Source organism: Pelodiscus sinensis, chromosome 2, assembly GCF_049634645.1.
Source record: "Pelodiscus sinensis isolate JC-2024 chromosome 2, ASM4963464v1, whole genome shotgun sequence".
NCBI lineage: Eukaryota > Metazoa > Chordata > Testudines > Trionychidae > Pelodiscus > Pelodiscus sinensis.
Genome location: NC_134712.1, coordinates 154,100,900 through 154,126,171, shown reverse-complemented (window position 1 = coordinate 154,126,171; position 25,272 = coordinate 154,100,900).

The window sequence follows — 25,272 nt, the reverse complement described above, 5'->3', positions numbered from 1 at the left end:
GCTTTGCCTGAGGGTGTGGACTCTGCAGTGAGGGCCACGGAAGAGGGACTTGGGGTGCAGCCTGCGGGAGGGGAGTTGGAGAGGTTCAGTATGTAAGCAGGTTCAGTATGTAAGAGGTTCAGTATGTAAGCAGGCACACTGGGTTGAGGCACGAGGGAGAGGTACAGGGGGTTTCAGCTTACATGATGGGGCTGGAAATGAGGTGTTTATAGTGCAAGAGGGGTTTCTGGGTTTGGAGGGCTGGGACAGGGGATTGTTGGGGCACAAACTTTCTTCTGGTGGCTCCTGGTCAGTGAAGCAGTGGGATGGTAAGGTAGGCTTCCTGTCTGTACTGGCACAGTGGACCACACTGCACCCTGGAAGTGGCCAGCAGCAGGTACAGCTCCACAAGCTGCCCCTTCCCCAAGGTCTGGCTCCACACACATAGGCTACGTCTACACTGGCCCCTTTTCCGGAAGGGGCATGTAAATTTCACGAGTCGTCGTAGGGAAATCCGCGGGGGATTTAAATATCCCCCGCGGCATTTAAATAAAAATGTCCACCGCTTTTTTCCGGCTTTTAAAAAAGCCGGAAAAGAGCGTCTAGACTGGCCCCGATCCTCCGGAAAAAGTGCCCTTTTCCGGAGGGTCTTATTCCTACTTTGAATACTTGGGCTGTCCCAATACTTGGGCTGTCCCCCTGCGGGCCTGCTCCGCGGCTTTGCTTCCTGTCTCCCTGGTCTGCAGGGAGACGGGGAGCAAAGCCTTGGAGCACGCCCGCAGCGAGACAGCCCAGGCGTGCCGCGGCTGTCCCACTGTGGGCGTGCTCCGCGGCTTTGCTCCCCATCTCCCTGGACTGCTGGTCGGGAGACGGGGAGCAAAGCCATGGAGCACGCCTGCAGGGGGACAGCTCAAGCGCACCCGGGCTGTCCCGCTGCGGGCGTGCTCCAAGGCTTTGCTCCCCGTCTCCCTGCAGACCAGGGAGACAAGGAGCAGTTTTTCTTGCCCCGGAGGATGGGGGCGGCGGACGGCGGTGCATCTGGGCGTCACGCCGCTCTGTCCTCCGGGGCGAGAAAAGCCCCGTTCGTAACTGCGGATCCGACATAAGTCGGATCCGCGTAACTCGGGGACTGCCTGTATCATGATAACCTCCACCTTAGTTATCACTAAGGCAAGCTGAACATACCAGCATCTCTAAAGAGTGAAAGCATAATTCAGTGGGTAGGGAACTAGTCTGGCACTCGGGAGTTGAATCCTCACACGACCACAGGCTTTTTGACCTTGGACAATCACTCAGCCTCAATTCCTCATCTGTAGAGATTACTACTTCTTACCTCATGTGATGTTGTAAAAATATTAAAGTATTGTGCAACTCTCAGGTTAGAGAGTGCTTAATATAGACCAGCTTCTCAGCAGGAGTAAATTTGTGTAGCTACACTGAAGTCCCAGATTTACTTCAGCTGTGAATCTCATCCTCTGATCTTTCCTTCTAGACCAAACTTGCAAGTCCTGAATCATTTTTGTTGCTTTTCTATATGATCCCTGGAGTTTGTCAATGCCTTTCTGGCAATGAAGTGTGCAGAACTGATTGCAGTGTTCCAGCTGCAGATGCCTCAGAGCCATAGTGAGAAGGACTATATAGCTTCTCTCCTTTGTGATGCAACTCCTATCATAAGCCCCAAAGTTAATTGGGCTATGACTAGCATAACCCATTCAAACTCATGTTTAATTCATTGCTTATTGTAACACCTACATCTCTTTCCAGTATCATTTTTTTCCAGTTCATTTCCCATCATTAAATACTTACTCCTTGGATTCATTTTCCCTAGATATTAGCTGTCATTTCATTCCATTGCTATTCATGTTCATATGTCATGACTCTTTCTAATACTGCTAGGTCTTTGTGCTTTATTTTTCTTTTGTAAGTGGTGTTTGCGATTCCTCCCAATTTAATTTCATTCTTAAAATGCCTTCATGGTACTTGTCTAGATCATTATTGCTGATCTAGAAAAGACTGAACCTCAGTGTTTTGAAAGAAAGTTCTGCCTTACACTTTCTATACACCTTCCAAGTCATAAATTCACATTCTTTATGAGAACCCTTAACTTGCAGGGTTGGTTTCTTGTTGTAGCCTATGCAATATTGAGGACAAATCAAGAAACCACAGCTGCTTTTGGGGGTCATGAGAAGATGCTAGAGGGTGTTGTGGCTTGTGGCAAAAGACAGGATAGCTCAAGAGATTGGTGAATGTAGTGTGGAGGTTATGGGGGGGGAGGATGCTGGGTAGGCTTTTCTGGGGTTACTGGTTTATGGAGTCTTTGGTTTATGGGGAGAGCTGGGGCATTGAAGAGTGGGCTAAATGGAGGGTTGACAATGTGTGGTAGGTGGTAGGGCACATTTGAAAAGGGCTGAAAAGAGGGAGCTGGTGTAGCAAATGATATGGTCACTGAAGTAAAGAGGCCATCCTCTTTGCCTTAACCTTCTCCTTATTCCCTCTTCATTCTATTCCCTGCTGCAGTGAGGCAGAGCCAATCACTGTTTGCTGGCAGGTAGGAAGGGAAAGCACTGTAGGAGAGGTTGAGGGAGACAGAGTAGAAGCAAAGAGGCAAGTGAGTGAGGAAATTTCTCCCCCTCACTCTTTCTGCATCCTAGTACCAATGGGAATTCTCCTGGTTTTGAACATCAGTCCATACATGATGACACATCAGGGAGCTCATAGCTTGAAAAATTCTGCTTCTCATACTAGATCTCTTACAGTGGGTTTCTAAACAGCACCTCTTAGGGATTTGTGCACAAAGAACAACTCAAAACAAAGATAGGACTTTAAAATCCAATGAGTTCTGCAGTTAGGCAGTCTGAAGATTAAAATTAATAAAAAATAAAGACACATATGCAGGCTGACAGGTGCTAAGTGGAACTCAAATAACTGCCTCTCCTGGCTGCAAAAGCAAAGCTTTCCCATTTTGTTTTAAAGACCATTTGCATTGAACAAAATACTTCTCTCTATTAAATAACTATGCTTCTTATTTTTGGACTTGTCTGAATATGTATTTACTGAATCTAATTTTAATGCACATTAGCAGTTCCTTTTTCTACACAGAATTAAAAAAGGAAAACAAGTGATGGGGATTTGTTAACACACTAGAGTTTGGATTAAGTTACTAATAAGGATCTATACCCTCATCATATTAAACATATTGGAAACAGCTATTGGTCTTTGACACACAACCCAAGCAATCAATTCTCAAGCTTCTGAAATAAATGAAAATTTCAACTTGCTGTCAGATTACAAAATGATTCTGACAGAGTCAAAGAACTGGACTGCTATATAGCAAGGAGAAAGGGCTGCCCACTTTTGGATTTTAGTAAATCCCATCTGTAGTATGAACCAAACTAGCACAAGGAATCTGACTGGCCCCTGGAGACAGAGGGAGTCCGATTCTGTTGTGTATGCTGTGTGCATCAAACTATTGATAAATATGGCACAAAAATGAATGTTGCAGCATTTACTTCATTTAGAGACCCAAGCTGAGCAGCTGAGGGTATCGCAAACTAACGGTTGCTAGTGAGATGTGAGCTAAGTAAAGGTCTGATTAGATCATGGAGATAGTGTTGTTTAATAGTCTGTTACCCAGATAAATATAGATCCTACAAGTGGCAGAGTATCTATTGCAAGGTGCTGAACACCCTGTGCTCTGCATTGATGACAAAGTGTGTTTTGAACAGAGGGGGTGGGGTGCTCCACGTTTCATTGCAGGCCTTTAATGAATATGGTTCCTTGATGTATATTGGTTGCTTAGACGTATATTTTAAAAGAACAGGGGCAACCACGAAAGAAATTAATCTAAGCACTTATTGTGCCTCAGGAAGAACAGGTACAGAAAGGCCTGACATCTGCAGAATGGCAGCTTTTGTTTGAGAAACACGAAAACAGAGTAGGAAACATTAATGGCTAAACAAACTAACTCCTCTTATCTATTTGTGCATTCTTGAGTAGCATAATGCATGGTGTTCAAGTTCACTGTGAATAAATTAGACCGGGAGAATAGCTTGATTATTTTCTTAAGGCAAGTTTACAATAGACCTGGAAGGTCGGGTTAAGATACGCAATTCCAGCTATTTAAAATACATAGCTGGAGTCAGCTTACATTAAGCCGAGCTTAGAACCATCTTCACAGAGGAAGGCCAAGAGGAGCAAATGCTCCCATTAGCTTCTCTTACTCTTCACGAACCCAAGGAGTACCAGTGCTAACCGGAGCCACCCTCAGCATTTTATTTAGCAGGTCTTAACTGGACTCACTAAATCTAATACCAGAAAATCAATCTCTGGTGCAGCAAGATAACATAAGGACAGCCATACTGCATCAGACCAACGGTCCATCTAGCCAGTGTCCTGTCTGCCGACAGTGGCCAATACCAGATGCCGCAGAGGGAGGGATCACAACATGATCCCTCCCCTGTCACCCACCTCCAGAGAAACAGAGGATAGGGACACCATTCCTACCCAACCTGGCTAATAGCCATTGATAGATCTAACCTCCATGAATCTATCTAGCTCTTTTTTGAACCCTGTTAATGTTCTAGCCTTCACTGCATCCTCTGGCAAGGAGTTCCACAGGTTGACTGTGTGTTGCGTGAACAAAAACTTCCTTTTGTTTGTTTTAAACCTGATGCCTATTAATTTCATTTGGTGACCCCCTAGTTCTTATATTGTAGGAATAAGTAAATGATTTTTTCTTATTCACTTTTTCCATAGCAGTCATGATTTTATAGACCTCTTTCATATCTCCCCTTATTCTCCTCTTTTCTAAGCTGAAAAGTCCAAGTCTTTTTAATCTCTCTCTTCATATGGGACCCGTTCCAAACCCCTAATCACGTGGACTTAGTTTGTCTTCACTTCTACTTTGTTACTAAAGTTGCATTGGATGAAAGGAAAGAAATAGCTGCAGCTTGCACCTCACTGGTGTGGCACCCTCCAGACTGGACTGGTCCCAAACCAGGGAATTTGCTGGACTGGGGAAGTTAATAGTAACGCCTCTGCTACTGCCAGCTATAGGGTTTTGCTCCAGCAGCAGTAAAGAGGCTGTCATTCACTGAGCGGGGACTGGAGGGTGGGAGGAGGGGAGCTCCGGAGAAGAGGCAGAGTGGCTCTAGAACCCTATGGCCAAGGAACAGGGGCAGAGAAGGATATGCAGCCCCAAAGGAACTGAGCACCTGTGGGATGCTTGGGGGGAAAGGTAGGGTGGCAGAGGATCCCCATGGTACAGGGCTGTGCTCCTTGCCCCCGCTGCAGGGCTTCACAGTCTTCCTCTGCCTCTTCCCCTGAGAGCCCCTCATCCCTTCTTAGTCAATAATGACTTCTCATGGATGCAGGACTCAGCTCCAGCAGCAGTACAAGGGCCAGACAGGTACAGAGAAGCAAGTGTTTATTAACAGACAATTCCATGCCCATCAGCTCCTAGTAACAGTCAGTCATACTGGGTGTCAAACTGGGACAGCTTGCAGCATCTTGGTGAACCAGTACCTTCCTCCACCCCTCATAGGTTACCACTTTCTTCAAAGATCATATGTTAAATGTGAATCTGTGTTGGATGATGAAATGATCAGCACCTAAGGCTATAATAGCCTAAGACAATATCATTAAGGGAAGTATAAACAGCCCCTATATCTCTCTGCAGATTTTGATTCTAAACCTTAATGATAATTCACATATCACATCTGTTCCCCTTGTTTACCGAGCTATACAAGCAGGAAGCATGATGGCAATAGGATGATGTCACAAGATAGGGGGATGGAAGAACAAAATGTGAGGTGACATACTAGATGTTGCATATCTTCATAATGTGATCATGTACAGCTATACAAAAATCTAGTGAGAGTCTGATCAGATTTTGAGCCTGAAACAGACAAGACTTTGCATGTGGACGGAGCGTGTTTTACAAGGCGGAGTTTGCGTGAGTATCAAACCTTTTTCTTTTTCAGTCTGGCCAACCTATGAAAAGCATGGATCTATTCAGGCTTCAGACATAAATCAAATTCAGCCTGGAAAACACATACAGAGCACCAGCTTATTTTCAAAAAATACTTAGTTGCCCTGAGGACCACATATGTGCTTATATTTAACAACAATGACTTAACCATTAGGAATTTGTTTTGTTCACAAGTGGTTGGTTGCCTGAGGCCTAACTAATTTCTAGAACTTGAGAGACACTATACTCAGAGACAGGTGGGATCTGAGTGTGTGTGCTGGTGAAGGACTTTTCTTTTACAAGACTTTTTCAAAGATTCATAAGCTCCCTTCTTGCAGCTCATCTTTGCAAAATGCAACTCTCTGTTTTTTCTCTCTCTCATTATTTTCATGATCGTGACTCCTGCTTTCATGGCACAGAGGGCTGAATCCCCCTCATCTGAAGTCTTAAGGTTTTATAAACAGTTCTAAAAGACTGAAAATATCCTAAAAACTCTAAAAGCTCAGACAAAGCTCAGCAGAGACACCACATTGCCAGAGGGGAAGGAGAGAAAGAAACGAGTGATATGAAGGCCTGAGGGGCCTTCAAGGTGCCCATGAGCAGCAATTATATCCATCCTCAACCTCATCTGAGTATCATTTAGTGAGGGTGATAATCTGCACCTTGAGCATCCTGAAGGTTAACACATATAACAGGGTTTTCATTCCAAATACAGTTTACTACACTACAACTCTACAATACCATGCCTGAAACTCAGCTCAGCAAATGCAAACAATGCTCCCCAAAGAACTATTCTTTCTCCTACTTCATCTGCTCCTGCTCTTGCATATCCCAAATCGAGTGGAGTAGTTTACAATCTTGTGGGGTGTATATTTGATGTGTGGCTTCTCTGGGATCCAATGCAGCTTCCAGCGAGTAACAGCATGTCAAAATGTGCAAAGACGTGGATGATGTGTTTGCTTTGAAAAGTACTATATTTTGAATCCGTGAACATCCAAGGTCACCCCTACACCAGCTGCTTTAACTTTATTCTTTTTTTTATATCTGCCTATTGGAATAGTACTCCTATCTAAGTGTATTGCTTTCAAGTACTGCATCTGGACACCTCTCCTAAACATTTTCCAAGAGTGGAGGAAGGAAGGCATTGTGGACCGAACACTGAACTGCATGTGACTCAGGAGGCCTACATAGAGCATGTGACTAAGACTCCCTTCATGACAGATCCTTAGGTTCTGTCTGCACGGTAATCAGAAGACTAATTGCTGTAATCCAAGCAGCGATTGCAGCTTGGGGGCACTAGTTTTATGATAGCTGCAGTGTATAAACATAACCTTGAAGATGCTGCAGCACAGACCCTGATGCCATCTAGCAACACAAGTACAAACTCAGGGATCTGGGTAGGATTGTACTACCTGTGCTTCAGAGCCTTCACCACCATTTTGAGCAATATTACATCTAGTGCGGGCATGCATGCCTATTTGAGCTGCAGTGCAGACAGAGCCCTAATCTAGCTTGTGTCCCAGTTCCCCATCTATAAAATGAGGCTTATACCTCCCTATCTCACAGAGGAGTTGCAAATATAAAATCCATTCATTAGGAGATTCTCAGGCATTATGGTAATGAGTCAAATCAACTTTAGGTCCCAAAGCCTCACACAGATGAAATTCCCAACAACAATATAGATGCATTTCACCTGAATGCACAACCACAGAATTTGGTTCAGAGTTCAGCCGCATGCATTGACATAAATATATGGCTAATAAATGTTTTAGCATGTACCAAACCAAACTCATCCTCTATGGCAGCTGAAATTTTCTGTTCTGTGTAATTTACCTGCAGCTTTGAAAGTGATCAATGTTTATTTACAAAAATAAATCTAGAGTATTGCAAGAAGCCATCAGCACAAGTATATTACTTAGCCTGTTAGAGATTCGCATGGGCAGTGCTGGAGTGTTTTCATGTTTGGCACAGATTTCATGGAAAGAGTTAAATTGACCTTTTGCTGTGAGAACCATTAAGTGGTGAGCAATGTGAATTTCAAGCATTCTACAAGTTCCTCACTGACTGCCTAAGAAAAAGCTGGAGGGATGTAGATGTAACTGAGTTATTAGTCTGGCTCAGGTGCCAATGGTAGCAGAGGATGCATCTTGGGACAAGCTATTGGCTGGCGGCAGTTTGGTGTCTGATCTTGAGCTCTCTCACCCTGAGCCTGCAGAGACCACTGAGAGCAGCATTGGGAAAAGTGAAAAAAAAATGATGTTCAGAAGAAAGGCTGTGTCTAGACGACAAAGAAAAGTTGGAAAAATAGACACAAATTACAAACTGCAATTTGCGTATCTTTTTCTGCTTTTCTTCCAAAAGAGGCTTTTCCAACTTTTGTCCCATCTACACTGGACCAAATGTCAGGAAAAAAAAAGCCTCTTTTGGAACATTCCGTCTTCCTTGTAGAACGAGGTTTACAGGGATGCCGAAAAACCCTTCTGCTTTTCCAATTTTTTTTTCGGAAAAGCAGAAGTATTCCTTGGATGCAGCAGAACTTTTCTGGGATACCTCTGATATCCCAGAAAAACTCTGCAGTCTAGACATACCCAAAGTGTTGATGACTCTGTAGAAAAGAGTAAAACTGTGTCCCCTTCCTCCAAAATTATTTTTTCCAGTTCTCCCCTATAGCTCTCTGTGGTCTGCTTTGCAGGCAGGTGTCTTGTCTCAGAGATGTAAGTGGGATCACCCTAACTCAAAGGGTGAGTTTTTCATTGCCATTATACCTTCTGCATGTCACTGTGGCAGCATACATGTGCTGTTAGAGCTCCACGGCTGGGAGAAATTCTCCTATTAAAGTCATTTTATAAACGACAGACTGCCCTCCACAATTCACCTTGCAAGCTCTGGCACAGTGCCTCTAGTATGAAGCATTGTAAGTATTCTGGGCTACCTTCCAGAGCTTCCCATGATACTGGAGCAACCTAGAATTAGCAGGACATAAAGGTGGTCCTAAGCTACCTTTGCCTTCCCAAAGGGGAGCCCATTCTTCTAAATTCTTGATGTATTTTCCTGTACTCCACTTCTGAATGGTTTGGTCAGCAGCAGGGCAAGCAGACACTTCTACTGAAAAAGTTGGTCCTTTAGATAGACAAGCCTAACAGACTTTATGGAAAAATTGTGTCACACAAAAGATGAAATATTGAGTAGAATGTAATTTGGAAAACACTTCTGCCAAATTTTTCATCTCAGCAGTACAAAAGTGGATATTTTCATATGTTTGCAATCTGCAGCACTGAAGTTTTATCAGAAATTAAAAGAGATGTAATGTGTCATCTATTGAGATGGGAATACAGTGTTCTCTCTAAGCTATTATGTGCTTGTGCAGCCACTCAGGAGAGTTTCAAATGCCTCCCAGCTGATTAGCAGAGTGCCCACAGCTGGGCTTTCTGTTCCTGCTGGTGGTGCACATTCACACATGCCTCAGTGCACATACACATTTATTCTGCACATGGATGGAAATGATTAGAAGGAACATTGCCAGAGTGGGCAAACTTTTTTGCCCAACAGCCACATTAAGGTATAGAAATTGTAAAACACCACAATAGCTAGACATTAAAGATTTCCATTCATTCTTGATTGGGAAAAAAAATAAATGTGTTGCTAGTAGGATCTCAGTAATATTTCATTGTAAATGGATGCTGCTGTGGCCAAAAATGAATGTGGAGGCTAAACTTTTAGAATTATTCTGAGCAACTATTGCAGGGCAGTAGATGGAAGAAGGCATCTTTGTGCAGTGCTGTAATGCTACAGTTAGGGGACGAACTGCTATACTTAATGGATATTGAATTTTATATGCTTCCATTGAGGTCAGTGTTTGTTTGGATGTTGATTCCAGTGAGAGATGGACTGAATCCATTAGTGCTTTTTAAAATAAAACCATGAACAAATGTCTCTATTGCAACTTTTTGGATCCCCTTTGTTTGGATTAATCAACTCTGTACGAATCTCCTCTTGCTTTTGAGATTCTGTTCAGAAGCGCTAATATGTTACCTTCATATTAGGAAAGCAGTGATATATATTTACACTACAGTACCATATTTGTTCAGATACTGAAAATTGACAATTGTCCTCAAACGAATCATAACTAATTGTCCCTTTTCCTCCAAACATTCACATATGGAAATATTTATTCTTGAGTTGAAGTTAGAGAATTGGACAAAACTAAAATCCTGGATTAAATACACCCAAATTTTGGAAAAAAATTAGATCCAAATCTACACAGTCGTCTAAACTTTTCACCTGCATCTTTATTATGGGCCAAACCCAATGCTTGATCTGCAACAACCTCCACTTTGAGAAAGATTTAATCCAAATCAGGATTTGCATCCAACCATTGTGGCTGAAACTCATCCCCAGTTAAAATCTTAAAAAAAAAAATATCTATTGTCATTTCTTTGATTATGCCATGCCAAGACTGGGCTCCATCCAGTGTAAGGATATGATAGAGTTTCAACATGCAACAGTGGCAAAGAATAACAGAAGCAAAATGCAGGACAATGTGGCACATTAAAGACTAACAAGATGGTTTATTAGATGATGAGCTTTCGTGGGCCAAACCCACTTCCTCAGATCAAATAGTGGAAGAAAATAGTCACAACCATATATACCAAAGGATACAAAGGATACATTGTATCCTTTGGTATATATGGTTGTGACTATTTTCTTCCACTATTTGATCTGAGGAAGTGGGTCTGGCTCACAAAAGCTCATCATCTAATAAACCATCTCGTTAGTCTTTAAAGTGCCACATTGTCCTGCATTTTGCTTCAGCTACCCCAGACTAACACGGCTACATTTCTATCGCAAAGAATAACGGTCTTTTACTACTGAACAAGAAACCTTATTAGGATAGAGAAAACAGAAATCGTAAAGATTCTCCTCTTCCTCTTTCCCTGCTTTATTGTAGATCTTTTGCTCAAGACCTTTTCTAGACCAATCTACACTTTTGGTTCTTGCTATGCATGGAAAGAAATAGGACATGCATCATCACACCTTATACTTCAGTGGAAACAGACTCTATATCAGGGATGGGCAATCATTTTTGCAGGGGACCACTTAATGAATTCTGGTAGGTGATCATGAGCTGGCTCCACCCCCAGAAGGGATGGGGCCTGAGGAGGAAGGGGCAGGGCTGGGGACTAGCCTCCCCCAAGAGTTGTCTGACACCAGAGTCTTTGAATTTAAAACACAGCAAAGGGCTTGTGGTTCCCAGCCCCTGCTACCTGTGTTGTCTGGCAGCCGCCTGGGATTGCTGTGGCTATTAAAGGGATTGTGGCTCTGGTCCTTGCAGGGATAGTGCCATGACCGGGAACCATTTAAATAGAATCTATTTGCCTGAGTCACCACCTAGAAATTTGGTGACACAGCCAAATGCAGTCCACGGGCCAGATCAAAGTGTTAAGAGGGCCGGATCTGGCCCCCAGACCACATCTTGCCCAGCCCCGCTCTATATCCTCATATCTTTTCTTCTCTCCCTTGATGAACTGTTTTGCCTTCCTTGTTTTTTTTAAACACTAATCAAATACACTTCAATATCCACTGAAGTAATCTCCGCGAAGTAGCTGGAGGCAATGTCTTCATTTTGCTTCTTTGTGAGAGCTTTGAAAACTAGTGCTTGTGACTTTCTCCAGTCAATTGAGATCAGACACTTACTTAAGAATGAAGAGCTGGCATCATGCCTGAAAAGAACTGCTCTCTGTTAAATGTACACATCCCACCCTGATATAATTTCATGTGCATGTCCTATTACGTTTGCTCTGAGTTCACCACACTAATTAAGATACAGTAGCTGTTACTAGTACTAGTTTTATTCTTTTTTTTTCTTGATGGCCCTACCACCAGAGCTTTTATTCTGCTTTGTGATGCATGTATTTATGGACACAGAACTCCCTTTTTACTCTATACTTACATCGTATCTCCTCAAAAGTATTTCCTCATAAACTATGCCAACTGTAAGTATGAGTAGTACCGGTCATTGAACCGGGCCCGGTTGTGGTCCGGCCACCCTGTGTAGGGCCGCATTAGCCAGGGCAGGAGGGGATAGGCAGTGTCTCCCACAATACATGTGGGCATGAGCACATCCCCGACAGTAAATCCCCGCTGGGGGAAGTAAGTGCCCGTCTCCAGCCTCTCAAACAGGCCAGAGTTTCTTAAAATGTGGGTGTTATGTGCCCTGCAGGACCAGCCCTCAAATGTCTAGGAAGTGGCCACAGTGGTTCACAAGGGCCTGGAATATGATGGAGAAGTACCCCTTTCTGTTTATGAAATGGGCCGCTCAATGCTCCGGGTCATGGACAAGGATGTGGGTTGCATCCAGGGCTCCCTCGCAGCTGGAGAACCCAAGGGCAGCGAAGCCGGCCATGGTAGCCTCCACGTCACACAGGCGGATGACTCTCTGGAGCAGGATGTCATTAATGGCACAGATGACCTGCTGAAGGGTACAGAGAGACACAGGGGAACACATCACATAAGGCAAGGTGAGTGTGTGCTCCCTTGGGGGGCCCCCCCCGTGATGCCTTCTGTCCTCACCACACACACACACACACATGCACCAGGGCCCCTCTTGCCCCACGCCCCAACCCCCTCCCCCCCCCCCCCATCAGTAGGCCTGTGCAAGGGATGGATGGCCCAAACCCCTGGATGACCCAGCCTGGAGTCTTGCCTGCCCCTGGACATGGAGTGCAGCACCCTCCCTCCCCCCCCACACACACTCCCCTTGGGACTTACCTGCATGATGACGGCACCAACAGTCGATCTGCCCACCTCGAAATGGTGTGCCACCAATCAGTAGCTGTCCGGGGTGGCTAGCTTCCATAATGCTTTGGCGACCCTCTTCTCGACTGGGATGGGTGCCCGCAGCCGGGTGGTGGTTCTCTGGAGCACAGGAGTGAGCCAGGCGCACAGCTCCAGGAACGTCTACTTTCGCATGCAAAAGTTCCGGAGCCATTGCTGGTCATCCCATTGCCCCAGGACCAGCCAGTCCCACCAGTCGGTACTGGTGTCCAGTCTCCACAAGGACCTCTCCACGGTGGGGTGGGGATGGCATAGGGACACCATGGCTTCCTTGGTGAGGGAGTCCAGAGTGACCTGCACCTTGAGGTCCTGGAGGAGGAGTGCAGCACCCTGGAGCAGCAGCTGCAGGCACTCCAAAATGGCCGGAAGGGGCCAGAGCAGGCACAAGGCCACCCCTGGCTCCATGGCACAAGAAACAAGCTGAGATAGAAAAATCAGCAAAAGGAACTAAAGGCACAAGGCAGTGGTGTCCAATAAGGCAGAGGGCAACCACAAATAGAACTGCTACGGCTGTCAGTCCCTGCAAGAGATCCTAAACGGCAGGAGAGAAACGGCTGTCTGGGGAGATCCCTTTAAGCACGTGTCTCAAAGGAGCTCCAGCCCCCTCCCCCGGAAAGGGCTGGTGCCCTTTTGCCCTCTTCAAAATGGTTCCAGGCTTGTTTTTGCACAAAAGCGTCCTGCCAATGTGGACGCACTTTTGCACAAAAGCGCATTGTTCTTACGATGAGTTCCGGACCAATATGGATGCTCTCTTGCGCAAATACTCTAACGCAAAAACTCTTGCATTAAAAGTATTTGTGCAAAATCATGCCAATGTAGAAGTAGCCCTGGACTACAACTGGGTTTAAATTTGGTTCAGATAATCATCCAAAACATGAATTCAAGGCACATGTGGCTACAAGTAATCCATATTCCTGACTTGTGAACCTATCATCTAACTCAATAAATCCTAGAAGAGGAATGTGTGAAGTGGATTACATTAAAATCAGAGCCAGTTTCTTCCTCCATGTTAAAATGTACCCAAAGCTCACTTTTTTAAATATACAGAAAAAAATCAGTTAATTTTAAAAAGTGTGTGTTGTTATCTGAAATCACAATCCATCTTAAACCAAAGATGTTTTCATTAAAGGTTACAGTTACAAACGACAGCAGGAAATAAACCAGCTTCCATAGCAGTTTAGTTTACTTTCTTTATGAAAGCAGTCCCCTAGACTCATTGCCATTTTTCACACAGAAATCTAGTGGCTAACTGTTATTTATGAATGTGAATATTTATTAATGGCTTTGTTTGAAGATGGAAGTTCCATTTCATGAAGGACTAAGATTTCAGAATTGCACTTCCTTCCAGCAAGCAATGTGACTAACATTGATCACGTGACTCCTTTTTTTGTTGTCTCATTGTTTCCCCAGAGAGAGAATTGTTTGTACCATGTACTGTTTTGCTTCGGTAGGATTTGAGTTTTATATAAATATGTACATACTGCTATGTTTCTATACTAGGAGGCAAGTTAAACAAGCATGCCTTCAAGTTGCAGTGGAACAAAGTGAGCTAAGGTCTCTCTAAGTTGTGTGGCCATGTGGAGTGGCTTAGGACTGCTGCAAAGAGAGATGCCTTTTTCCTAACACAGAGGACCCCCTCGGCCTGCCAGCCCCAGACTGAGCTACCACCAGTGGGGAAAAAGCTCATTCCTCCTGCCAAAGCACCGAGTTGCCATGGCTGAGGGAAGAGTTTTTCCTCCAGCAAAAGCACAGATCTCCTGTAACTGGGGAGAGATGCCTTCTACCCCTGCCAATCCCACCATGGACCTGCCACAAACAAAAGAGAGGTTCCCTTCCCCTAGCCCCACCCAGACCCTCTGGAGATATTATGGCTGGCAGAGAGGCACCTTTCACCTGGCCTGCAGCTACTTTGGGTAGAGAGGACTAGGGAGAACCCTCTCTCCCAAAGTAGCCTGTACCTGAAAGCCCTCATCCTCAGTCCCATCCCAGATCTCACACTCCCAGCTATAGACCTCATCACCTGCCAACCCGCACCCCAGTCCTCTGTACCAGGCCTGGACCCTCTCCTACACCCCAGACCTCTCATCCCCATTCTCACCCCTAAGCCCTCCAGCGCCTCCTCAAACCCCAAACCACAACTCTGAGTCCCCTCCCACATTTCAAACTTTCTGGCCCCACCCCCACTACAGATCAGATTCTGATCTGCAGAATTAATTTTGTTATGAGCACCAATATTGAGGTAATACCTCACACATCATGTTTTTCAATTATCTGTTCTGTTTTTTATGTCCGTGGGTGGAATAAATTTTATGTGCACTAGTATGGACGTGATGTGACACAGATTATCTCTATATTGGTGAATATAAAATTCATTCCTCACAGACACAAAAATATAGAAACAACAGAAGTGGCGGCCATTTAAAAACATGGCAGGGAAGGGAGGGAGCATTTTTTTTAAACTGCGAAGAGATTAAATTTACCACATTTCAGGAGGGAGCAAATTCCAGATTTTCAAAGCAGCCACAGAGACAGTTTGATTGCCTGCTGACTTCTGGTGCAATTGTAGAACCCCTCCACAATAAAGGTGCCACAGGACTGCTTGTTGTTTTACAGACCAACACAGGTACCCCTTGGACACTCCCTACTCAATAAGTGATACATGAGCACAAAATGGTGGACATCAAGAATGAGGTCTCAGATAAATCCAGGGCTATTCCTATTCAGTGATTTAAAAACTATTCAAGCTAATTTAAACTCAGTCAGACACTTAATGGGCAACCAGTATAAACTACGTCAAGTGTGCTGAATTTGATCATCATTGCTCATACCCTAATAAGCATGCAGGTGCTTTCTGACAAAGTACAAGAGATGGATTAGCCCCGCTGATAATCCAGGAAAGAGGAAAAATGTTCTTTTTCCATTCCTTATGCTTTATAGGAAGCATCTTCATTTAAAATGACAGTGTCCCAACTTAATATGAAATTCCACTTATTGAAATGAATGACTGCGAGGCTAGAGACTAGCTTGATTGCAAAGATTTTGTTATAACTTCTGATGCTGGCTCGTTTCATTCTAACGTGTAACTCAAGTCACCTATTTAGATTTTACTTTCCCATGGAGGATATTTTCAGCTTAGAACAGATAGCATTTTATCCTCTTTTTGGTCAGCTAAATTGTTACATGGGGCTAAATTTTGGATTCAAACTTTTTATTTCAAATATATTATTGTTGTTAAACTTGTTCTACCCTGTTTATCAATGGAGCTAGAATGTCTGAGTCAAATATAAGCCAGACATATTTATTTTCAAATTAATCCCTCTGGGGGATTTAACATGTTTTAAATAGAAGTTTTCTAGGGTCTTGTAAACATATACTGGAAATGAACTGTGAAACTGCAGGAAATAAATGAAAGAGAAATAAATGACAGCAGCTTTCTTAGACATACAGTATTACAGCCTTGTTTGTTGTTACATGGCGGAACAATATGTCTCATTTAACTTACATGAAAGATAGTTTGGATATAGTAGAAATGGGGTAGTTCTGACATCAAAAGTCACCTTGATTTTATAGAAGAATACATACAATCCCTGTAGCACTGAGCATACTGACCAGGAATAAGCAATTCACATTGGAAATATTTTTTGTTCTTTTATTTTTGGCCAAAAAACAAAACTGATATTTTTTCCCAGTTTTACTACTACTATTTTTTTTTTTTTTGGGGGGGGGGGGGGTTTGTGATGTTGTTTTGTTTTTCAGTGACAGTATATGAACTGGTTGCATCTGAATGTCATAGCTCAGTCTTATGACATGTCTGCTTGTGAAATAATTTGCTCTCTCACACTGTGGGGTTTTTTTTCCCCCAAAAGAAGGCATGCAAATTGCTCTCACATTTGCATATCTTCTTCCATTTTTTTTCCCAGAAGAGGTTTTTCTGATATTTGGCCCATCTACATAGGGCCAAATGTCAGAAAAAAACCCTCTTTTGGAAGCCCCTGTACACCTCATTTTACGAGGAAGAAGGGCACTTCCAAAAGAGGGTTTTTTCCCCCCCAGACATTTGGTCCCGGGTAGACAGGCCAAATATCAAAAAAGCCTCTTCCAGAACAAGAATTGGAAGAAGATATGCAAATGCGAGCACAATTTGCATACCTTCTTCCAAAACCTTCCATCTCCCTCCCCCAGTGTAGCCGTACTATCAGTGTCTGTTCTAGTCAGTCACCGGTTTCCATTCTGAAGATTTATTTTCAAATGACTGCCCACCCAACCTACTTCACCTGTCCATGAACCAATTTCTGGAACAAGGTTATTTCAGTAAGAATTCAGAACCACATTTCTCTGTCCTGTATGTAGGCATATGAGGAGCAGGCATTGAGGCTATGTCTGCATTATGGTATCCTGGAAAAACTCCGCTGCATCCAGGGAATGCATCTGTTCTTCCGCCTTATTTTATTTTTTTTTGCAAAAGAGAAGACACGCTCTTTCAGAAGCTCTTTGTGGAGCACAATTGGCATACCTTTGTTTCCCCAATAGATCAGTGTAGTCTAGACATAGTCTAAGAAGCATTTATCTTATTTAGACTTCACCAGTGCAGGGATCAGGCACAGTTTCAGTCTGTACATTACTCCCACTACCCCTAAAATTAGCCACATCTAAAGGGCCTTGAAGGAAATAGAACTATGCCATGTCTCCCAAAATGCTCTCTGGAAAGTACAGTTCCTTATCAGTAGTTGTCACAGCTTGATCTTTTGCCTGAGCCACCCTGTGGCCGAGAGCACCTCTTCTCTCCATTTCCATCCTCCCTCATACCTTTTCAAGGCCAACTGCAGCCTACCCAGAAAAATCATATCAATAGGCTCAGACTTTTAAGACACAATTTTATCCCCTGATGATGATTCTTTATTCACTTACACCTACGTTTTATTGGTGTAACTCCACTGTCTACTCTGGAATCACTTCCTCATACAGCCATGGAAATGAAAGTGGACTAAAGAGACAGATAGTAACATATTTATAAAACTCAGACCAAAATGTCTTTATAGTTCTATTAATACGTTTTTATACATATTCCCCATTTTGCCTGCCATAGCCTCCACTATATTCACACTATCTACTGGCTAACCCTCCAAAATGCAGCCACTAAAATTATTTCCTGTCAACAAAATCATGTCAAATCATCTCTTGGAGCTCTTTTTTAGCTCACTCTAGGCCACATCATCACACATAAAATTCAGGCCTTCCCTTAAGACACAATGTAACTTCCCAGTCTACATCTCTGATTTTATCTATTGTTCCATCCTTTCTCCCTCATTCCTATCCCTATCATCTCCTCTGCTCTGCCAATGATGCCAGGTTTATCCCCTATAATCTCTTTCTCCCACTCTTATCTCTCCACATCTATCCTTTCCATCCTTTTGCATGCAACCCCTCCTCCATACCAATCAGTTTACTATGAAACTACCCTTCCTTATTCAAATTCCTCTGGAAAACTCACTCTTTCTGCACTGCTCACATGAATCAAATGAGTACACACACCGATTATTCCTGCCTTTGAGTTTTCCAATGTACAAATTCCAACTTTTCAATCAGTCTTTCCTGTGGAAAGCTATTCAGGGAAGGAACATTCCTCATTCTGCATCTAGGGGTATGTCTAGACTACAGGGTTTTGTCGACAGAAGTTTTGTCGACAGATACTGTCGACAAAGAGTGTCTAGACTACATTCAGTTCTGTTGACAAAGCAAGCTGCTTTGTCGACAAAACCCTATAGTCTAGACACAACCCTACATGCAACAACACCTTCTGTCGACAGAACTCTGTCGACAGAAGGCTTTATGCCTCGTAAAATGAGGTTTACCAGTGTCGACAAAACTGCTGAGTTCTGTCAACGTTATGTCAACAGAACTCAGTGGTAGTGTAGACGCAGGTATGGTTTTGTCGACAAAAGTCCACTTTTGTCGACAATACTGTAGTCTAGACACACCCTAGTATAGTGCTGAGCTCAAATAATAATGTGCTAGATTGTAGCTCACTCGCCTTTTCATTTACTCTGGCACCAATTAGTGGGTGTGCAGGAGAGATGGAAACCTAGTTCTGCTGCTTCTCAGTGCTCTTGAAGATCTGCCCTGTATCAGGGAAGTATAAAGGGATAAGGATGCATTCCCCCACAAGGAATTCAAATTTTCTTGGGCCTTATCCTGATCTTATTTCCCCACCTCAAACCCATGTAAGGGCTAAGTGTCATTTAGCCTCAATAATAATAATAGTAATAATCATCTAATGAAAGGGCCTTTACCACAACATCTGGCAAAAACAAGGAGCAGCTGGGAGTTGATTTACTCTTTCTTTTCAATAAAGACCATACATTGAAGAGCAGATGAAAGGGTACTTTTTAATCTACAGGTTGGGCCTCTCTGGTCTGGTGCCTAAGCAATCCAGGGAGTTTGCTAGACCAGGGCAGAACAATGGTCTCCTGTTGGCTGCCAGACCCTGCTCCTGGGCTCTCCACTGGGCCATCAGCCTGTTTCCAGCTACCAACACCAGCCACTGGGCTCTGCTCCCAGTCCAGCAGGCTCCTGGACACTGGTCCCGCACTGCAGGGCTGGCAGCAGCTCCATGGCCACAGCTGCCCAGTGACTCCTCCCTGGTCTCTTCCAGCCCCCCTGACACAGGGCTGGCCAGGACTCCGCAGCCGACTGCCACCCACCTGCCACTGGTTCAGCTACAGGTGCCCGGCCCTGGCTAGGGCTCCTGTATATCAGCCTCCTAGCCATCCCTGTTCCCAGCTGCTGGCACTCTCTGGACCACAGTTGTTGCCAGACCAGAGAGTCTCAGAATTCAGAGGTTCAACCTGTAGTAGCTGCAATGAATTATTGAATACATACTCCATCATCCAAACTTAATTCACATGAGGAAATAGTCAAAGAAGGAGGGAGATGAAAGGCTGATGGGAGAGAAGAAGGATCATGCAGAAGTCTGGGCAGTATCTTAGAACTTGGAAGACTTTAGCTCAGTTCTTTAGTCTGCACAGACTTCCCGGATGAATTTGGGCAAGTCACTTTGCACTGCTAGACCTCACTTTGCCATTTACAAAGTTTGATCAGAGTACTTTCCTCTTTTACAGGAATGTGGTGAGGCAAAATACACTACCAATTGTGAAACAGTGACTGGGGGCTATAAAAGTATGTTAAATAAGCAACTTATTTCCAGTCTGAATTTGTGTGTCTTCAATTTCCAACCTTTTGTTATAGCATGTTATAGCTTTATCTGCTAAACTGAAGAGCTCATTAATTATATATATATATATATATATATATATATATATTATATATATATATACACACATACATACACACACACACACACACATATTCTCCAGGAAGCTATTTATAGACTATAATCAAATCACCTCATTATTTTTAAGATAAATAGATTGACTTCCTTGAATCGAATGCTCTAAAGCATGTTTTCTAATTTTTAATCATTCTTGTGGCTCTTCTCTGAAGCCTCCCACAATTTCTTGAATCATGAGCACCAAAATTGGACTGAATATTCCACCAGTTGTAAACACTGCAGTAAAATAATAAGAACATAAGAAGGGCCATACTAGGTCAGACCAAAGGTCCATCTAGCCCAGTTACCTGTCTGCCAACAGTGGCCAGCACCAGGTGCCCCAGAGAGGGTGGACAGAAGACAATGATCAAGCGATTTGTCTCCTGCCATCCCTCTCCAGCCTCTGACAAACAGAGGGCAAGGACACCATTTTATCCCCTGGCTAATAACCTTTTATGGACCTAACCTCCATGAAATTATCTAGCTTCTCTTTAAACTCTATTATAGTCCTAGCCTTCACAGCCTCCTCTGGCAAGGAGTTCCACAGGTTGACTACACGCTGTGTGAAGAAGAACTTTCTTTTATTAGTTTTAAACCTGCTACCCATTAATTTCATTTGGTGTCCTCTAGTTCTTCTATTTAGGGAACTAATACATACCTTTTCTTTATTGGCCCTCTCCATACCACTCATGATTTTATATACCTCTATAATATCCCCCCTCAGTCTCCTCTTTTCTAAACTGAAAAGTCCCAGTTGCTTTAACGTCTCCTCATATGGGACCTGTTCCAAACCCCTAATCATTTTAGTTGCCCTTTTCTGAACCCTTTCCAAGGCCAAAATATCTTTTTTGAGGTGAGGAGACCACATCTGTACACAGTATTCCAGATGTGGGCGTACCATAGTTTTATACAGGGGCAGTAAGATATTCTGGGTCTTATTTTCTATCCCTTTCTTAATGATTTCTAGCATCCTAGTTGCCTTTTTGACCACCACTGCACAGTGTGTGAAAGTTTTCAGAGAACTGTTCATGATAACTCCAAGATCTCTTTCCTGATTTGTCATAGCCAAATTAGCCCCCATCATACTGTACGTATAGTTGGGGTTATTTTTTCCCCATGTGCATTACTTCACACTTATCCACATTAAATTTCACTTGATATTTTGTTGCCCAATCGCTCTGTTTGGTGAGATCTTCTTGGAATCCCACGCAGTCTGCTTCTGTCTTGACTATCCTAAACAGTTTGGTATCATCTGCAAACTTTACTACCTCAGGGTATGTCTACACTACCCCGCTAGTTTGAACTAGCGGGGTAATGTAGGCATACCGCACTTGCAAATGAAGCCCGGGATTTGAATTTCCCGGGCTTCATTTGCATAAACTGGGCGCTGCCATTTTTAAATCCCTGCTCGTTCGAACCCCGTGCCGCGCGGCTACACGCGGCACGAACTAGGTAGTTCGAACTAGGAGAGTAGTGTAGACATACCCTCACTGCTTACCCCTTTCTCCAGATCATTTATGAATAAGTTGAAAAGGATTGGTCCCAGGACTGATCCTTGGGGGACCCCACTAGTTGCACCTCTCCATTCTGAAAATTTACCATTTATTCCTACCCTTTGTTTCCTGTCTTTTAACCAGTTCTCAATCCAAGAAAGGACCTTCCCTCTTATCCCATGGCCATGTAATTTACACAAGAGCCTTTGGTGAGGGACCTTGTCAAAGGCTTTCTGAAAATCTAAGTATACTATATCTACTGGATCTCCCTTGTCTGCATGTTTGTTAACCCCTTCAAAGAACTCTAAGGGCTCATCTACGCTGGCCCCTTTTCCAGAAGGGGCATGTTAATTTCAGCTATCGTAGTAGGGAAATCCGCGGGGGACTTAAATATCCCCCGCGGCATTTAAATAAAAATGTCCGCCGCTTTATTCCGGCTTTTAGAAAAGCCGGAAAAGAGCGTCTACACTGGCCCCGATCCTCCGTTAAAAGCGCCCTTTTCCGGAGGCCCTTATTCCTACTTTGAAGTAGGAATAAGAGCCTCCGGAAAAGGGCGCTTTTTCCGGAGGATCGGGGCCAGTGTAGACGCTCTTTTCCGGCTTTTCTAAAAGCCGGAAAAAAGCGGCGGACATTTTTATTTAAATGCCGCGGGGGATATTTAAATCCCCCGCGGATTTCCCTACTACGATAGCTGAAATTTACATGCCCCTTCCGGAAAAGTGGCCAGTGTAGACGTAGCCTAATAGATTAGTAAGAGGATTTCCTTTTACAGAAACAGTGTTGACTTTTGTCCAACAAATTATGTTCTTCTACATGCTTCACAATTTTACTCTTTACTATGGTTTCAACTAATTTGCCCAGTACTGAAGTTAGACGTACCGGTCTGTAATTGCCAGGATCGTCTCTAGAGCCCTTTTTAAATATTGGTGTCACATTGGCTACCTTCCAGTCATTAGGTACGGAAGCCAATTTAAGGGATAGGTTACAAACCACAGATAATAGCTCTGCAATTTCCCATTTGAGTTCTTTTAGAAATCTTGGATGAATGCCACCTCACTGCTTCTTTTACATAGTGGTTAAGCCATGGTGACTCTTTTTTAGGTCTCTTGCTATGTTTTTTAATTTGGGGTATACATTTAAATTGGGCCTCTATTATGGTGTCTTTAAAAAGTTTCCACGCAGCTTTCAGGGATTTGGCTCTAGTCATTGTGCCTTTTAATTTCTGTTTAACTAACCTCCTCATTTTTGTGTAATTCCCCTTTTTGAAATTAAATGCCAGGGTGCTGGACTGCTGAGCTGTTCTTCCCACCACAGGAATGTTGAATGTTGTTATATTATGGTCACTATTCCCAAGCGGTCCTGTAACGGTTATTTTCTGGACCTGATCGTGTGCTCCACTCAGGACTAAATCGAGAATTGCCTCTCCCCTTGTGGGTTCCTGCACCAGCTGCTTCAAGAAGCAGTCATTTAAGCCATTGAGAAATTTTATCTCCACTTCTCTTCCTGAGGTGACATGTATCCAGTCAATATGGGGTAATTAAAATCCCCCATTATTATATAGTTCTTTATTTTGGTAGCCTCTCTAATCTCCCTCAGCATTTCAATATCAGTATCACTGTCCTGGTCAGGTGGTCGGTAATATATCCTTACTGCTAATTTCTTATTATTGGAGCATGGAATTACTATCCACAATGATTCTATTGAACATGCTGATTCACTTAATATTTTTATTTCATTTGATTCTACATTCTCTTTCACATACAGTGCCACTCCGCCACCCACTCGGCCTGCTCTATCCTTTCGATATATTTTATATCCTGGTATGATTGTGTCCCACAGATTTTCCTCATTCCACCAGGTTTCAGTGATGCCTATTATGTCAAATCTCCTCATTTAATACGAGGTACTCTAGTTCACCCATCTTATTAGTCAGACTCCTAGTATTTGTGTAGAAGCACTTTAAAAATTTGCCACTGCTTATTTGTCTGCCCTTCCCTGATGCATTGGATTCCTTTGTATGCAGTTGTTTGTCTGCTCTAGCCCATGGTTTGCCCTCTCCCCTCCTCTCTTTCTGACTACAGCTTAGAGAATCTCTATTAATGGATTCTCCTCTAAGAGACGTCTCTCTCCGATTTACGTACATCTCTGCACCAATCAGCTTTCCCCCATCTCTTAATTTAAAAACTGCTCTAAAGCCTTTTTAATGTTTAGTGCCAGCAGTCTAGTTCCACCCTGGTTTAGGTGGAGCCCATCCTTCCTGTATAGGCTCCCCCTCTCCCAAAGTGTCCCCAGTTCCTAATAAATCTAAACCCCTCTTCCCTACACCATCGTCTCATCCACGCATTGAGACTCTGAAGTTCTGCCTGTCTACCTGGCCTGCATGTGGAACTGGAAGCATTTCTGAGAATGCCACCATAAAGGTCCTGGATTTCAGTCTCTTTCCTAGCAGCCTAAATTTGGCCTCCAGGACATCTCTCCTACCCTTCCCTACGTCATTGGTACCTACGTGTACCACGACCACTGGCTCCCCCCCAGCACTACACATAAGTCTATCTAGATGCCTCGAGAGATCCGCAACCTTCACACCAGGCAGGCAAGTGACCATACGGTTCTGCCGGTCATCACAAACCCAACTATCTGTGTTTCTAATGATCAAATCACCCACTACTAACACCTGCCTCTTCCTAACTGGCATTCCCTCCCCCTCAGAGGTATCCTCAGTGCGAGAGGATACCGCAACATCCTCTGGGAGGAGGGTCCCAACTACGGGATGGTTTCTCTCTGCTCCAATTGAATGCTCTGTTCCCTTGAGACTTTCATACTCCTTAAGAGCACTGGGGCTCTCAGACTGGAGGCAAGACAGAAATACAGTGTCCCAGAAAATCTCATCAACATATCTCTCAACCTCCCTCAGCTCCTCCAGTTCAGCCATCCTGGCCTCCAAAGCCTGAACTCGGTCTCTGAGGGTCAGGAGCTCCTTGCAGAGGGTGCACAAATATGCCACCTGCCTACAGGGCAGGTAATCATACATGTTACTCAACGCAATAAACAGGATAGCCCCCACTCTGCTGCTGAGCTTCTGTCTCCATTTTTCTAATGGATAAGTTTAAGTATAAACTGGGATTCTTTTTAAACCTCTGGAATATAGATTATTATAAGAGTTATGTTTTAAAGAAAATCAGAAGTCACTAGTGCCTTCTAACCTCCCTCTCCAAACTCCCTGTTAGCTGTTTCTGTTCGTAAACTTCCTGGTCGCTGAGTCACAGGCTTATATAGCTCTGGTAGCCCCTCCCCCTGACTGAGGCTCAGCCAATTAATAGAGGCTTCTAGATTTCAAACCTTTTAGAAGCTCCTTCAAACAAACCGACCAAACAGACAAACACAAGCTCAGCACACAGCAAATAACTCCCCCCCCCACACACACACACACTCCAGACAGCCACTTACCATAAGGGTCCCATTTTTACTCTTCTTTTACCTGGAGAACTCCCTCTCCAAACTCCCTGTTAGCTGTTCCTGTTCGCAAATCTTTGTTCTTACTTGCAAGTCCCTTGTTGGGGGCATCCCAAAATTACATTAGCTTTTTTGGCCACAGTATCACCCTGGGAGCTAAGAGATTTATGTTCCAAACCCTCATTGAAAGTCAATAGCAATTGGGCATCTCATTCTCT